Source organism: Peromyscus maniculatus, chromosome 4, assembly GCF_049852395.1.
Source record: "Peromyscus maniculatus bairdii isolate BWxNUB_F1_BW_parent chromosome 4, HU_Pman_BW_mat_3.1, whole genome shotgun sequence".
Taxonomy (NCBI): domain Eukaryota; kingdom Metazoa; phylum Chordata; class Mammalia; order Rodentia; family Cricetidae; genus Peromyscus; species Peromyscus maniculatus.
In genome coordinates, this window is record NC_134855.1 from 139,138,976 (window position 1) to 139,156,982 (window position 18,007).

The window sequence follows — 18,007 nt, forward strand, 5'->3', positions numbered from 1 at the left end:
TCCTCTCTGCCTAGCTATTGGCCAATTACTTTTTTTTTCTTTTTAATCAATAATAGTGACACATCTTAACAGTGTAAAAGATTATTCCACAACAGAGGATGGATCTCAGGGGTTCATTTTATCCTTGAGGCTTCTCAGAGGGTTGTTTTGTTTTGTTTTTGACTTGCTGTGGCTTCTATTTCTAGCATTTCAGATGGGCCTTCTTCACATTTCCATCTCTGTGTTGAAGGCTCATCCCCTTGTATCATCCACCTCTTCAGCCGTTTGTGTCACTGAACAAAATTATCATCTTTACTTTGAGTTCTTTCCTGGGATTCGTCTAACTCACTCTCCCTAGACGCCATTATTGAAGGGTTAGTAATTTCTGCAAGAATTATGTTGTCTTGGTTTTTCAGGGGGGTCTATTGTTGTAGTCTTTTTTTGACACAGGGTTTCTCTGTGTAGCCCTGGCTGGCCTGGACCTCACAGAGTCCCACCTGCCTCTGCCTCCTGAATGTTGGGGTTAAAGGGGTGTGTGGCCACACCTGGTGGCTTTTCAGGTTTCTTACATCTGATGTTATTTCTTTGCTTGGTTTGGTTTTTAATCAACTATATTCTTTCAGCTAAAGTATTTGCAGTGTTCGTGTGAGCCATGGAAGTGATAGTGTGTAGTTCGGGGGCTCAGGGTGCCTGGTGTGGATTCTGTATTACCCCTCAACTACAGTATTAACTGTGGTAACAACTGAAGTTTCTGGGCAGCTCTACACAGTCATAGTAGGGGCCAATTAATGGCACTGGCCCCTTGACTTCAATACCTGCTGTAGATCAACAAGTGAGATAGGGCAGAGAGATGGCTCAGTGGTTAAGAGCACTGGCTGCTCTTGCAGAGGACCTGGGTTCAATTCCCAGCACCCACACGGCAGCTCACAATCACCTGTAACTCCAGTTCTCAGGGATCTGGCTCCTTCTTCTGGCTTCCATGGGCACTGCACATGGTACACACACACACACACACACACACACACTCACAGGTGCACATCTATACACATAAAATAAAGGAAGGATTTAAAAAAAAGCAAAGATAATATGGAGAATACTTAGATTTTTAGTTAATAAGTTAGGAAAGGGAGACAAGAGGATGGGTAAGGATAAAGATGAAGTGTTCTCTGCCACTGAAAAGGGAAAAGGATAAAGGCAGGGTAGTTAGGAGGGTAAGTGGGACAATGTTGGGATGCATAGATTTTAGAGACTGTCCAATTATGGAAAGTTGGCTGGTTGGCAGTGGCTCACTCCTTTAATCCCAGCACTCGGGAGGCAGAGGCAGGCGGATCTCTGTGAGTTAGAGGCCAGCCTGGTCTACAGAGTGAGTTCCAGGACAGCCAGGGTTACACCGAGACACCCTGTCTTGGAAAAAAAAAAGAAAGAAAGGAAAAAGTAAGAAGAGGAGGGATAAGGATGTGGAAGAGGAAGACTCTGAAACGATGCAGAGTATGAGGTGTGGCTGCTGAGTCTAGCCAAGAATTTGTTACAGTAAATTGAGGGGAGAAGCAGACGCTCCTGAAACCCGATTGAGCAGTGCACCCAGTAAAGCACAGCAATCCCCAGATGCCGGAGTGGAGGTGAGAAACAGAAAAGAGGAAATACAAACACCACTGACGGAGTGGAAGGCTGGGCTAACGGGAAGGTCTCGGATCCCTCTGGCCCTGGAGGGCCCCCTGTGGTCACATGGTGCTGTCATTAGTTTTTACTTATTGCTGTGTGTGTGTGTGTGTGTGTAAGTATGTGTGCATGTAAAGGCCAGGGGTCACTGTTCAGTGTCTTCCTCTTTTGCCGCCCACCTTATTTTTTGAGACAGGGTCTCTCACTGTGTAGTTCTGGCTGTCCTGGAACTCATTTTGTAGATCAGGCTGGCTCAGAACCCACAGAGATCCACCTGTGCCGGGGTTAAAGGCAGGCACCACACTGGGCCTCTGCCTTCCATTTTGAGACAGGGTTTCTCCCCACCTCCGGAGCTCAGTGATTCAGCCAGGCTGCCCGGCCAGCGAGCCCCGGGACCCTCCTCTCTCTACCTCCTCGGCGTTAGAATTCTGCACATGCAGTGCTGGCCCCAGGTTTTTGTGGGTACTGGGGCCTGAACTCAGCTTCTTAGTCTTGCACAGCCAGGGCTTTCCCCACTCAGCCATCCCCCAGCCCCTACCTTTTATTTTGAGGTGGCCTTGCTAGGTTGCTCACACTGGCCTTGGATTTGTGCTCTTCCTGTCTCAGCCTCCTCAGCAGCTGAGAAGACAGGCCTGCGCCAGCATGTGCTCTTTTCCCTCCTCTTTCTACCTAAATATTGAGACGGGCTCCTGGGACATCTGTTCTCATCAGGACTCCCAGCAGGCTGATGCCAGCCCAGCACTCGCCTGCATCTTTCTCTTTGCGGCTCTCCCGTGACCCTCACCCCATTGATTTTTGTCTAAGCCAGCTCCCCGGAGCGGCTGCCCATGTTCGCTGACCACCCCCAACCCCAATCCCAGTCAGAAACCACCATGTCCTGCAGCTGGCTCCAGGCCCAGCCCCTGCCCCCACAGGGCCAAGTCTGCCTTGGTCCAGAAGACAATGTACTGCTCTGGGAGGTGACAGCTGGCATCTGTTCCAGACCTGGCCCCGTTTACCATGTCAGTCCCAGAGTACTAAGGACTCAGTGTTCTCACCTGTAAAATCAGTGCTTGGCCCGCTGATGAGGACGAACCAGGACTCGGTCTGGGCCTGAGCATGTCTGAGATGTCCCTTAGCCAGCCACAGAGGGGCTGGGCTCTTATTTCCAAATTTGACATTCAAGTGTAACTCTGGTTAGGCGTGGTGGTACACACCTTTAGTCCCAGCACTCAGGAGGCAGAGGCAGGAGGATTTCCAAGTTTGAGGCCAGCCTGGTCTACAGAGCAAGTTCCAGGACAGCCAGGGCTATGCAGAGAAACCCTGTTTAGATTTAAAAAAAAGAGTGAGTCCACCAAGAAAAGGCCAGGTCTAGGACTGGGACAGGGGATTGACTGTCAGGGGGACCTGGAGCATGGTTTTTTTTTTTTTTTGTTTGTTTGTTTTTTTGTTTTTTCGAGACAGGGTTTCTCTATGTAGCTTTGGAGCCTGTCCTGGATCTTGGTCTGTAGACCAGGCTGGCCTCGAACTCACAGAGATTGAATGGCTCTGCCTCCCGGGTGCTGGGATTAAAGGAGTGTGCCACCACCACCCGGCCCATAATTTTTTTTTTAAACTTTAAAAAGAGAGTTACATAGAGCAGAGGTGGGTGGGGAGGAAGGAAGGGAAGAAGGAAGGAAGGAAAATCCATTTTTTTGTGCTTTTTTAAAACAGTATCTCATATTGCCCAGTTTACTCTTAAACACCATGTAGCCAAGGTTGGCCTCAAACTCCTAATACTTCTAACCTTACAAGTGATGAAATTACAGACATGGGCCTTAGTATCTGGCTTTTTGTTTAATGAGGCAGAGTCTTGCTCTGTAACCCAGCTGGCCTTTAACTGGTTCAAGGTCACAGAGTCAGTAGGAGACAGAAAATTCCACGCGGAATGGGTCTGAGCTGTGTAGTGAGCGGGGTCAGCTCTAACAGACAAGAAACGCCATGGGGCCGGGATCTCAGACTCGACCCCTCACTTCAAAGCGCAGGACCTTAGCTTCCACTGAAAACCTCCAAGAACTGCCCCACAGCACTCAGCTAGAGCTGGGGACATCTGCTCTCTGGTTAAGCACAGTTCCCACTGCACCCCATAGTCTCTCCAACATGGAGTCCGCGTTACCCAGAATACTCTTTCTCATAGAGGAGTCTGGCAAAGAAAGCCACCGGTGATCTGCTGCTCCCACCCACTCTCCATGCCTTGTGACAGGCACCTGAGTGTGCCGGAAGAACAGAGGAGACTCTGAGCCTGACGGACCGGAGACCCCTCCCCAGCCGCCCCTCCCCCTTCCCGGAGCCCAGGAGTCTGGGTGCTGAGGTCATGAAAGACCGCTCGCTGGCAGTGCTGGATAACTGGGCTGGTGAGGAGAGCCAAATGCAGCCACTGGGTAGAGGCCAGCAAGGGAGTTTTCTCGTTTGTGTCTCGAAGGAGGCGGCTGCTCTGGGCACAGGTGGACCTGAGGCTACCCGGGCTCTAAGTGCCCCGAGGGGCTGGCCAGGTCCCTCAAGCACCAAGCAGGAGCCTTGCAAACCCAGCTTTCATCAGTGTGGCCACCACTGTGTCTGTTGCTGACGCAGGGTTTCAATATAGCCCAGTCTGTCCCGGAATCTATGTGTGAGGATAACCTCGAACTTCTGACGCTCTCATCTCCACCTCCAAGCGCTGGGATGACAGGAGTGTGCTACCACTCCCAGGTTACATACATAGCACTTGGGATTGAACCCAGGGCTTCCTGCGTGCTAGGCAAACACTCTACCAGTTGAGCCACATGCCCAGCCTAGACAGTGGTCTTCTGTCACGGAAGGTACCCGTGGCCATGCTGGGAGTTCCCGGTCCTGAGTCTATGCCGTCTTCCAGCTCTGCCTGGCCTAGGGGCGGGCATTCCCCATGCAGTCGCCACAGGGACCCCCAGCCTCTGCCTTGGCCCTGGTCTCCTCCTCCAGCCGCCGGCCTGAACTCTGCTCCCGCAAATCCCAGTTTTCATCATCACCTGCCCCGCCCCACCCAGGCTTCCCCTCTTCAGAATGCTCTGCTCTGAAGTCCTTCTGTCTGTCTGTCTCTCATCCCCTCCCCCACATCAAAGCCAGCTCCAAGATGGCCTTTACCCACATCAGCCTCCTTTGTAGACCAGAGCCACACCCGTCTGGTCTCCCCACACACAGATCCGCCGATGGCCCTCAGTCTGTTATCTTTCTCCCCAGAGAGCCCTGGGCCCAGCTTGTTCTCTGATCCCACGGAAACAAGAATGGACAGAGACCTTCACTCCCTAACGCCTCGGGCCTGCTCAGCCCGGGTTATCCGGGCTGTCAGAACCTTCTGGGAGAGCTGGCTCTCACCTGGACCCACTAACGTTTGCATTCAGGCTCTAGTTAGTTAGTTACACCCTCACAGGTCCCCCTGGCGCTCCGGTGCGCACTCCTGTCCCAGGCAGGACACTGGAATGCCTGTCTGGGGAAATCACGCCGCTTGGCACCTAGCATCTGAGCCTTACTTTGCTGTTACTGGTCAGGCTCTCCCGGACCTCGGGTCACTGCCCACAGGGGCTGAACTTTCACGACTCCCCCTTTCTGGGTATGCGTCGGGTGCTCTGGTGACCACAGCCACAGTCTGGCCTCAAGATGGAAGCCTCACACCAGGGTTTCTTGGTGTCCCTTCCACAAACTTGGGGCCGCAGTCATGGGGAAGAACCTTATCTCCTGGCTTCTCCCTCACCCATCCTAGAGGATCTGATGGAGGAAACCGACCGAGTGGGTAAGGCAGAGGAAGCCCGGAGGACTGGGCACTGATGACGAACCGGCCACAGTGCTTCTGCCCGGGCAAGAGGCCTCGCTGGGGTCTCACAGGCCTGGAGCCATTTCCTGGCGGCCTCCATGTTTTCAGGGCAAGCTTCAAGGAGCCGAGGAGAGTTAAATATAGTCTCAGGCTCCCCGCGGCTCTGCCACCAGCATCCACGCCCGAGAGTGCCACCTTGTGGCCAGCTCCAGGCTCCTTGGTGGGATGGGAACCATCTCAGGGGGAAGGAGCCTATCAAGATGGCTGCCCAGGAGGCTCTGGAAGGGGTGGGGGACGGGGAGGAGGAGGGGGAGGAAGGGGAGAGGAGGGGAGGAGGGGGAGGAGGGCAGGCATGCGGTGCTCTCCTCCCTGCTGGCCACTGGCCCATTCCCACGGGCTGCCAAGTCACCTCCAACATGGCTTCCCCAGGAAACCCCAGCAAAGGCCTGGACCTCTGCAGCCGAGCCTCCCCATGTCCGTCAGACTGCAGAACTTCCACAGCCAGGAGCCGCCTCCACCTCCCTCGCCCGCAAAGACAGCGTCCTGCCGTCGGCAATGGTTTCCAGGGAGATAAGCCCCTTCTCTTCTCTGGCTCTCAGCGAAGAACTAGGAAAGAGATGCCCGGCTCCGCCAGACCGCCATCCTTTCCCAGAGCTCCTTAACCTTGTTGAGAATAGCGGCAGCCAGCTCGACCCCACCCACGGGGGGCTGCTCACGCCACCCCAGGCCATCCTCCCCGCACCCCAGGCCATCCCCCCACCCACCTGGGAGAGACAGAATAACCACACACCGTGGAAGGGCCGCCCTGGCTCTCCGCGCTGGCGGCTCAGAGAGGGGAGGTAACCTGCCCGAGGTCACACGCCCAAGGCTGAGGGCAGGAGTCCAAGGCAGGCCGGAGCCCAGTCTCAAGCCTGTGCTTATAAACACAGCCAGGAGCCGTGGCCCGAGCCACCAGAGAGGAAAGCGGGTCGCGGCTGTCTTTGGGGCTCTGGAGACGGCTCAGTGGGGGTAGTGGCGACTGAGCAAGTATGAGGACCTGGGTTCGGATCCCCAGTGCCCGCATAAGAAACTGGGCACTGTGCTGCACACCTGTAACACGCATGCTGGGGGGTCTAGATAAGAGGATAGGGGATGGGGAGGCTCGCTGGCTAGACGTCTAGCCAAAACTGGTGATCGCCAGGCTCAGTGAGAGATCTTGCCTTAAAAAATAAGGTAGAGAAAGAAGGATGAGGAAGATACCCAGGTTGACCTGTGGCCTCCACATATGCCGGCATGGCTGGGGGGTGTTCCCGTGTAGCCGTGGCTGTCCTGGAACTTACTTTGTAGACCAGGCTGGCCTCGAACTCAGAGACCTGCCTGCCTCTATATTTTTCAAAAGTATTTTTTTAAAAAACAACAAAACTCTTGATAACCAAGCACAAAGATAAACATGGGCAGAAAGAGGCGGCCTCCTGGGGCCCGACCCTGAGGGGCTGCAGCCCGGAGCCAGGCTCACGCTAATGCTGCTTGGGGAGGCTTGGAAGCCAAACCTAATTTATCTGCAGTCCCTGCCTTTAGGAGCTCTGTCCTGTGCAGGGCTGCACCGTTAGGGGCTGGGTCTGCTGAGCCCTCCTAGGGGCTGGGCTCTGGGGCTCACGGGGTACTTGAATGTCCAGAGCTGCTGCCGAGACCAAGATGAGTGAAGAAAGCCCTGAGGGTAGGGGTGTGGCTCTGTGATACAGCACAGGTCAGGACTGAGGGTAGGGGTGGGGCTCTGTGATACAGCACAGGCCAGGACTGAGGGTAGGGGTGGGGCTCTGTGATACAGCACAGGTCAGGACTGAGGGTAGGGGTGAGGCTCTGTGGTACAGCACAGGTCAGGACTGAAGGTAGGGGTGTGGCTCTGTGATACAGCACAGGCCAGGACTGAGGGTAGGGGTGGGGCTCTGTGATACAGCACAGGCCAGGACTGAGGGTAGGGGTGAGGCTCTGTGGTACAGCACAGGTCAGGACTGAGGGTAGGGGTGTGGCTCTGTGATACAGCACAGGTCAGGACTGAGGGTAGGGGTGGGGCTCTGTGATACAGCACAGGCCAGGACTGAGGGTAGGGGTGAGGCTCTGTGGTACAACACAGGCCAGGACTGAGGGTAGGGGTGTGGCTCTGTGATACAGCACAGGCCAGGACTGAGGGTAGGGGTGTGGCTCTGTGGTACAACACAGGCCAGGACTGAGGGTAGGGGTGTTGCTCTGTGGTACAGCACAGGCCAGGACTGGCTTAGCAGGCAAATGGCCTATTCACAGCTCTACAAATAAACCAAAACAAAAATAAATGAGAGAAGCCAGAAATTCTAACTTGGTGGGAAACACTCCAATGATTTCCAAATACTATGTTCGCTTGTTTGCCTTGGAGACAGGGTCTCACTGTGTGGCCTGGCTGTCCTGAAACTCCCCAGGTAAACCAGGCTGGCCTCAGACTCGCAGAGATCCTCCTGCCTCTGCCATCTCGGCGCCGGGATTGAAGGCACATGACATCACACCCAACCACCATACACTTTTAACCAGCCACAGGCCAAACCAAACAGGCTCCTGCTTGCAAAGCCCTGTGGGTACCCGGTCCTAACCGGTGCCCACTTGTGAAAATAGGAGTCTGGACCCTTTACCCCCAGACAAAGCCAGTGGGGGCAGCCTGTTAATTACCGGGTCCAGAGGACCAAGCTTCCCCAGGGTATGAGCCCCCCTTTCTCCAGCTCATCCTCTCTGTGGTCTGACCCCACGCCTGAGGGCTCCCAGGCACACACGTGTCCCCTCCCCAAGGAGGTCTGTATATCAGGTACAGCTGCCTCCAGCATGAGCCACCCCCACCCCCACAACACAGACCAGTGCGTAAACGCCCCCTCCTCCATGTGGTATAAATAGGGTCCAGGTGTGATTCTAAGCCCTGAACCCTTAGTACAACTGGACTATTTCTGGGTTGTACCCCATAGAGTCCACAGAAAAGGTCCTTAGTGAAGGGGAGGCAGGAGGCATGTTAGGAGGTAACCCCCAAAAGATCATGCTAAGAGGTCATGGATGACAGTGGCTCTGTGGGAACAGATCCTGGAAGCCACTGAAGCAGGAGAGGAGAAGCCACAGTTCCTCCATCCCATGGAAAACTTAAGTGCAAGTTGGAGGGGTCCTGGGGACCCCTGAGAGTGGTGAGCTGTCAGCTCTGGCTCTGCCCCTGCCCAGGGCCACCAAGGCCCAGCTGATCCAGAGGGCCCTGTCCCCGTGAGGAATATTTTTGTTTTGCTTTTAAGAGTCACATTTTTTTTTATTATATATGCAGTGTTCTGCCTGCATGTGTCCCTGCAGGCCATAAGAGGGCACCAGATCTCATTACTGATGGTTGTGAGCCACCATGTGGTTGCTGGGAATTGATCTCAGGACCTCTGGAAGAGCAGGCAGTGCTCTTAACCACTGAGCCATCAAGAAAGGTAGTCAGCCTGCAAGAACTCTGTCTCCCGTACCCCCACCCCTCTCACCCCTCACCCCCGCTTCACGCTGATTCGACAGTCACATCAGATTGTGAGGCTGAGTCTCACTCACCACCGATGTCAAGGACAAAAACTGGAAGCCCGGCTGGCCTTGGTGCGCTCACTCACCAGGTCTGGGTTCTGGTGCACGCTTCTGCAAAAAGAATTGTCTTCCCGAGCTACTTTTGTCTCTGTTGTGTTTGTGGGACGAGGGACATTGGTCTGTAGGCCAGGGGCCTGCACTCTGCCCGCTGGGCTGATCTCAGCTGAATGCTCAGGAGAGACATGCCAGGTGGGCTCAGAGCTTGCCCAGCATGCCCCAGGGAGGGAAGTGGAGGATGGGAGCGAGGCAGAGAAAGAGGAAAGGCAACATCACTCATCCGGGCCTGTCCTGGGTGTGAGTCCTGCTTCTCTTCTGCCAGCTGGGCAGTCTCAAGGGACGAGCTTAGTGGCTGCCTTCTCTTGCTGCGCTAGTGACTGGAGCCACCACTCTGTTGAAACAGGTTGTCAGGCCGTCCCTCTGACTCAGTCCTGTAGCAGATCTCGGGCACACAGGGTCATGGCAGGGAGGTAAGACGGGTAGTCCCTTGTAGGGGTCACCTTGTCTCAGGCAGGTGCCGTTACTGCCTCCTTTGATGGGCCGAGGAACAGAGAGATTGCATCATTTTTTCGGGGTCACACAGCTAATAAATACTGCAACCAGAACCTGACCATAAATTTTCTGGCCCCAGAGCTGACATCTGTAGCCATGAAGGTTTTCCACAGCGGGGACTATGTTCTTTTCTTTGGCGCCTGTCAGCTCTGGTCTCTCCCCTCTGTCCACCTCTGGGACCTAGGGTGGTGCCCAGAAGCAGGGCGACACCAAGACAGGGTTACTGACTGGCCCACTAGCGGAAGAGTGATCCCAAAATATTTCCAACCCACAGGAAAGCACTCAAGGGCAGCCACCCACCAGGCCCGCAAATCATTCACAGGACAATTTTCTCAAGATAATCTCCTAAGTGGCCTCAGAGAGGGCCCTGCAGGCCACAGCCCACGCACCTTTTCACTGGCCCCTCTGTTCTTTGTAACTCCCTGGGCATGAATTATTCTGCTCCTCGGAGGGGGAGGAGGCACAGTCTCACTTGAGGGACTGACAGGGGACAACCAGTCAGTCAGGCTTTCTCTTTCTCTTCCTTGTCCCTTCTGCTAAAATGCCTTGCAAGCTTCCCGCTGGCTGGGCCAAACTCCTGGAAGGGCCAGCGCTGCCTATGGACAAGGGACAAAAATCTGCTCCACCCATGGTCCCCTCCCACTCAAAAGCAAAGACGGGTGTCCAGTTGTTCAGGTCACAGACTTCAGCGCTTCCCAGTACCCCCTCTTCAGTTTCCAGCCATCCAGCTGGGCAGCTGGCCCTCAGTTCTTCCCTCAGAAGAAGGAAGCCTCTCTCTCCATCTCCCGCCACCTCTCTGCTTTCTGCAGAGCACCTGAGGCCTTCTTCTGAGCTCTGTGGGCACTGGGCACGTATGCAGAATGCAGACCCATATGCGTAATATAAAACATAAATTTAAACTAAAAACGTAGAAATCAGCCAGGCAGGTTACAGGTCTTGAAGGCTCAGCAGGAAGGGGAAACAAGATCACACATTCAAGGTCAGTCTGCTACCTAGCAGTGACCTTATCTTAAAAAAACAAAACAAACAAACAAACAAAAAACAAAACCAGGGCCCTTGGGATGGCTCAGTGGGTAAAGTCACTTGCAGAGCTAGCCCGACGACCTGAGTTTCATGATGGAAACAGTCCTGTCCTCTGACCTCCACATGGATACCACAGCATGCATGCCCCATGCCACACACATCTGATAATACATAATTAAAAAAAAAAAAAAGTTGTGGTTTTTCAAGATAGGGTTTCTCTGTGTAGCCCTGGCTGTCCTGGAACTCACTCTGTAGCCCAGGCTGGCCTGGAACTCACAGAGATCTGCCTGCCTCTGCCTCAGGAGTGCTGGGATTAAAGGTGTGCGCCACCACTACCTCCCATTTTAAGACTTACGTTTATGTGTATAAATGGTTTGTCTCTGTGTACATATGTGCACCATGTAAGTGCAATGCTCCTAGAAGCCAAACGAAGGCATCAGATCCTCGGAACTGGAGTTACAGACAGTGCCAGTGGAGTTGCACAGTGTGGTGGTTTGAGTATAAACGTCCCCCTCATATATTTGAATGCTTAGTCACCAGGGAGTGGCACTATTTGAGAAGGATTAGGAGGTGTGGCCTTGTTGGAGGAAGCGTGTCACTGGGGGTGGGCTTTGAGGTTTCAAAAATCCATGCAAGACCTAGTCTCATGCTCTGTGCCTACAGATCAGAATGTCGAACTCTCAACTACTTCTCAAGCACCACGTCTGCCTGTGTGTTACCAGGCTTCCTGCCATGATGATAATGGACTGAACCTGTGAGCCAGCTCCCAACTGGTCATGGTGTCTCTTCACAGCAATAGAAACCCTAACTAAGACACCATGGAAACATAAATTACCCAATGATGGCATTGTACTTCAAGAAAAATAAGAGTGAGACCGTGTCTCTGTGAAACCAAGAATATTCTCCTTGTCCAACTTGGAAGCCTGTGGGAGGACTGGGGTGTGTCTTGCCCTGTGACCTGCTGGCCTTGGGGCATTCCAGGTTTAGGTGTTGGGTTAGAACTCCAGTGGGTGGGTGGAGACACTGTAGAAGCCCGAGGTCAAGAAGGAGCAGAGCCAAACAGTGTCCTCTGGACATAACAGGACCCTGAACTTATGACCTGACGGCAGCTTGCTAGGCAAGTGCTCTACCACTGAGCTAAATCCCCAACCCAACGGAGTCTTAAAACGGAGTGAGAATTGAGCGTGGTGGTTCACACCTGTAATCCCAGCACTGGGGAAGTGGAGGCAGGAGGATCAGGAGGCCAAGGGTCATTTCAGCTACATGGTGAGCTTGAGGCCAGCCTGGGCTATACAGTGAGTTCTAGGCTAACCAAGGACTACATCAGGAGACCCTGTTTCAAAAAACCAAACCAAGCCGGGCAGTGGTGGTGCAGAGCCTTAATCTCAACACTTGGGAGACAGAGAAAGGTGGATCTCTGAGTTCAAGGCCAGCCTGATCTACAGAGTGAGCTCCAGGACAGCCAAGAATCCATAGAGAATCCGTGTCTCGAAAAGAAAAACAAAACAAAACAAAAAACCCCCAAGTTTGGGTACACCAAAGCTCACGCCGGAGAATCAATAGTTTACTGGGCTTGTGACAGAGCATGCATAAGGGGTTAACTGGCTGGAGGGTGGGGGACTCCAAAGCAGCTACCTTGGTAGCTCACCCCACCATGGATGAAGTTAGCCCTAGCTGTGTGGATGGCCCCTTTAAATGACCCCCCGACAGCCTCTATTCTATAGCACTTCCCCAGACCCTCAGTTAGAGCAGACCTGCATACATCCAGGCATGGTGTCACACACCCTTTTAGTCCCAGCACTCAGGAGGCAGAGGCAGGTGGATCTCTAAGTTCAAGGACAGCCTGGTCTACAGAGCAAGTTCCAGGACATCCAGAGATAAACAGAAAAAACCTGTCTTGAAAAAAACAAACAAACAAACAACAAACAAATACTGCATACAAATGGCTGCGAGGAGCCTCCTGAGTCTCAGGTGAGGGCCCGGTGACCCTCCTCCTGTGAGGGAGGGCTAACAGTCAACAAGCTGGACACTGGTGGACTCTTCCAAAGTGAGCATATCTCACAGGATGAAGACGTCGGCGGCTTCGCTCTGAGTACCTCAGACTACAACATGGCAAACGGATCCCTGTCCCGGCAAGAAGAACACAGAGGTCCGCACGCATCTGGTCCAGTGGGCAGGAGCTGGCAAGCCCGGGCCACCTCCCTCTTCACACACCTGGCTCTCCCTGCCAGCCAGCATGTGGTTTCCAGAGACCTCCCCTGAACGGCCTGTCCCCAGAAGAGGAAGCAAGAGGAGAAAACGTGGAACTAGATCATTGCCTGCCAACTCGGCTCCTCTGTCCTGGGGAAGCCGGTGCCAGGTGCCTGCAGGGCTCTGCCCCCACCCCCACCCCAGCTCCCACCTCAAGGGCGACCCTTCTACCAGCAGGTCTCTCTCTTCTCCATCCTCAAGCTCTGCCCTAACACAGGACCTTTGCAAGGACAGATCCTTGAACCAGAAAGGTTTTTTTTTTTTTTTATTTTTTTTATTTATTTTTAAAAAATGTGTGTGTGTGTGTGTGTGTGTGTGTGTGTGTGTGTGTGTGTTCCCTCTTGTCAGTGTTTCAGGTGTGTACAGTGCCCATGGAGGCCAGACGGCATCATATCAGATCCCCTGAAGCTGGGGTCACAGGCAGTTGTAGACCACCCAGGGTTGGGTGCTGGGAATGGATCCGTGATCTCAGCAAGAGCAGCCAGTGCACTCTGGCACCAGCCTTCTCCCCAGTCCTCATCACATTCCTCACATTGTTGGAGACAGGAGACAGAATCCAGGGCCTGGAGTGTGCTAGGCAAGCGCTCGACCACCGAGCTCTGTTAGCCCCCTTCAAATGAACTGCTATTTCTACTGGTGTGTGTGTGTGTGTGTGTGTGTGTGTGTGTGTGTGTGTGTGTGTTTGATATATTGTGCACCCCAATAAACTTATCTGGGGTCAGAGAACAGAACAGCCACTAGACAGGAATAGAAGCCAGGCATGGTGGCACCCACCTTTAATCCCAGGACTTGAGATCTCATGTCCTGCTTGGGAAGGACTCAGGCCTTTAATCCCAGGAAGTGAATGCAGGAAGCAGAAAGGTACATAAGACGTGAGAACCAGGAACTAGAGCCTTTTTAAGCTTTTAGGCTTTTCTCATCAGTTCAGCTGAGATCCATTCGGATGAGGATTCGGAGGCTTTCAGTCTGAGGGAACAGGATCAGCTGAGAAGTTGGCAAGGTGAGGTTGGATGTGGCTTGTTCTGCTTCTCTGATCTTTCAGAATTCACCCCAATATCTGCCTCCGGGTTTGTTTTTATTAATAAGATCTTTTAAGATCAGTGTTACATTGTGTGTGTGTTTTGCTGGGAATGGTACCCAGGACCTTGTGCACAGCGCACAAGAATTCTACACCAGACCTACAACCCCAACGCTTGATTTTCTGAGACAGGGGCTTGTTATACACAGCCCAGGCCAAATCCCTCCAAGCATCTACCAACTGTGCCCATCAACAGCCCTCACTTTATTTCAAACACTGTACCACTGTGGGGGTCTTAAAAGAGAGTGGGTGTAGAACTTGAGTGGGTAACTTCTTTCATACACCTGGACAGACCGCCCGCCCAGGTGGAGAGCCCAGTTTGAGATCTAATTTGTTTTTATGCATTTAAAATAGAAACAGTGGCCGGGACTCCTATTTTTCTTCATAGCAACCATAGCTGCCGGCGGCCTCCAGGCTTCCGGGAACCCACGCGGCCTACACACGGTTCCTGGCATCTGGCTCATCCTGGGGAGAGCTGAGGGGGCTGAGACCCTGCAGCTGAACCCCTGCAGCTGAACCCCTACAGCTGAACCCCGGCAGCTGAACCAGGTTGCCGCCTCCAGGGCCCTGTGGCACCGGGTGGTAACTCTGGGTGTGCTCAGAAACCTGGGGATGCTGGGGTCCCTGTGTGGAGAGAAGAATCCCTTAGGGATGGGTCTCAGATGAGAGTGGGTCCCAGGTAGGAATGGGACCCAGGAGGGGATGGGTTCCAGGTGGGAATGGGACCCAGGAGGGGATGGGTTCCAGGTGGGGATGGGACTAGGGGAGGGAATATGAGCCCCGAATGGGGAAGGGTCACTAGTGGGATGGGTAGGGATGGGACCTGGATGGAGATGATCTTTGAGTGGTGATGGACTTGGGAGGGGATGGGCTTTGATCTGCTGCAACAGGGGGCAGGCACATCTCTGGATAGCCCCGGGTAGCCACAGCTTCGGAAAGCTGACCTCCTCCTGCCCCTGCCCCTGTTGATAGCGTGGTGAAGCTGAGGTCGCTCCCCGGTTCAAGGCCCCGACCGACCGCAAGCTGGTGACCACGCTTCCCCTCCAGGCTCTTCGCCCTTACTTCTGCCCCAGGTCTCTCCCGGGTCAGGGAGAGCGCAGACTCGCGTGTCCCACCGGCTCACATTGGTCGGCGTCCAAGTGCCACGTCAGGAGGATGGCCTGGCCCGGCCCGCCGCAGCCCCGAGGCCGCTTAGCCCAGGCGGAGCAGGTGTGGTCGCAGGACCCGGCGCCGGCCGAACGCGCAGCACCTCCCAGTGGCATACGGTGCGCACTGCAGCGGCCGCAGCCCGCGAAGCTCAGGTTCATGTCACACACCCAGGTCTCAGGGGTCGATCCACGCGCTCTCCGCGTGCATTGTCAACAGCCTGGCTCAAGGAGAGAGCTGTCCTTGTGCACCAACCAGCTCTGGCTGCACGTCAGAAACCCACACGGAGCTTTAAACCAGACCAGGTGTTGTGGTTCACAGCACTCCCCAGACAGAAGCAGTTAAAGTCATCCTTGGCTGCATAGGGGGTTCCAGACCAGCCTTGGCCACATGAGACCTTGTCTCAAAAAGCACCCTCCCCACCCCACGCACAAAAGACCTAATTAAGAGTATGGGAAATTAGGAAAGCCTTGGGGGTGTGGGGGTGTGGGTAGCCCTTCTCCAGGCAACTTTCATTTATTTTACAATTATTTATTTATAGAGTGTGTGTGTGTGTGCACCTCCAGCTTTTAAAATAAGTTCCGACCTCATCTCACAAAAATAAAACAGGGCAGAGGAGATGGCTTAGAGAAGGAAGGTGTCTGCAGTCAAGTCTCAAGCCTAAGGGTTCGGATTAGCTCCCCAGGACCCACAAGTGGAAGTAGAGAACTGACTCCTCCAAGCTGTCCTCTGACCTCTGCACACCTGTGGTGGCATGTGTACACCTACATACACGAGCACACACTAATAAAATAAATATTAAGTATTTAATAAAATAAATGCCGGGTGGTGGTGGCACAAGCCTTTAATCCCAGCACTCTGAAGGCAGAAGAAGGTGGATCTCTGAGATCGAGGACAGCCAGGGCTACACAGAGAAACCCTGTCTGGAAAAACCAAGGAGACAGAGAGACAGAGACAGAGAGACAGAAAGGGAGGTGACACAGATATAAATATAACACATCTGAAAGAGCTGCAGGGAGGGATGACCCTGGCAACTCTGGTGGTGAAGGCCACCACTCCCTGGGGACTTCATTTCTGTAATTCCAGCAACTGGGAAGCTGAGGCAGGAAGACCGCAGTGGCCGTGCTGCCAACCTGGGCTACATAGTGAGAATCTGTCCCACCCAGACAGAAGGGTCACCTGGACTGAAGGTGGGGCCGCCTTCCTGAAATACAAATGGGAAAACCCAGAAGGCGGTAGAGTCAGACCATAGTCTAGTTTTGAATTTCCAGCTGATTTTTTAAAAAAATATTACATTTATTTTCAAATGGGCTGGTCTTAGGGTTGAGAATAAATATCCACTACCCTTGACCCTTCTCCCAATTATATGTGAGTTTATATTTACCTGGTATCCCTAGGGAGGGTCTAAACAGACTTCATCTGGCTTTTGCGTGCTCTGGGGGTGTTCACTTTTCACTTGCAGATGTGTGGCTGCTGATTTCCCACATCCATCCAGACCCTGTGGCCTCCCGGCCAGCATCTTCTGGAAAATCCTTGGCAAAGCCTTGGCTCCTAGGTGCTTAGGAAGATAGTATTACAGGAATCCACTGAGGCCACACGTGGCCATCCATCCTAATTATGACATTCCTAGGACTGAGCTCTGGTTGCACGTCTAACAAGCCGGCCAGGGCTGGCAACAGCGGGAAGAGCCCAGGCTGACCTTGGTTTGGCCAACAGCACTGAGTGGCACAAGCCACTGGGTGAATAGCCAGAAGAAATGCAAAAAATGAGCAGCTGAGGCCTGGCGGGGTGTTCTGCTGTCACCGGGCCGGGCTACGATGTGCGTGGGTTTCCTCGTGGCCTGGCCAGGACACTGTGGAAGGGCAGGATCTGGAATTGAGACTTCATTCAGCAAGGTGGTAATTTTGGGGTGAGAGAGGAAGTTGGGGGGGGTGAGTGTGCTCACCGTTTGAATATTTGTAAGGTCTGTTTCTTTGGTGAAGTTGGTTATGATGGCCAACCTTTAGAGTGTCCTTGGAGACAGAGGCAGGGGATTAATGTTTATAAGGTCACTGCTACTTAATGAGTTTGGAGCTAGCCTGGGCTAGATGAGGCCCTGTCTCAAAACACGGGCCTGGAATCTAAGTGTAAAATGTGAGTGGCTTGGGGAGGCCTTTCTGGGGAAATTGTCCTGTCTTCAAGAGTCACATCCTGGGTGGGGTTGGGGAGCCCGCAATCACTGTGTTTCTAAGAATCCCGTACCCCACCCCACTTTTTAAAGTGGGGACGTGGGAGAAAGGGGAACTGGCCTGCCCATTCCCACCAGGTCAGCCATTGATTGGTGTTGATACACAGTCTGAGAGCCCTCCCAATTCAGGGCTTCACCGGGTCCCCCCACCCCTGTGCCAGGGACCCCGCCAAGGACACAGGGAGGATTTTAAACAAAGGGCTGAATCTGCACAGGGTCTAGCCTCCAAGAGGGCGCGTGGCTGCGGTCCCCAGGCCCCGCTCACAGAGCTCTTGCCCAGGCTGCCCATGCTCCCCAGCCCCTGGAAAGGTCTGGGACGTGCTGCTAGCCTGAGGCCTGGAATGAAGCCTGCAGAGGCCGCACCCTGCCCAAACCAGTTTGAACCAGCCGTGGGAAGGAGCCAGGCCAGTCCCTTGGAGCTCCCTCTGGCGCCCAAGTGGGGCTCAGAACGGCAGCCGGCTTTAGAGGTCTCTGCGGGTGGGGGCGGGGCCCCCGCAAGGCCTGGGGCTGGGAATGCGGATGGCAGTGGCGACGGCCGGCCTCTGCTGGGTGTGCAGACTCTGCTGTGTGTGCCTGCAGACTCGCCGGAGCCCCGAGCTGGGCCCCAGGTCACGGCCTTCTACTCGGCAACTTTTGGCTTCACCTCTAGGAACACAATGGTTGTCAACCTGCTTTTCAAGATTCTCTCAGCTCAGTCCTTAACACACAGGTCTAAGCC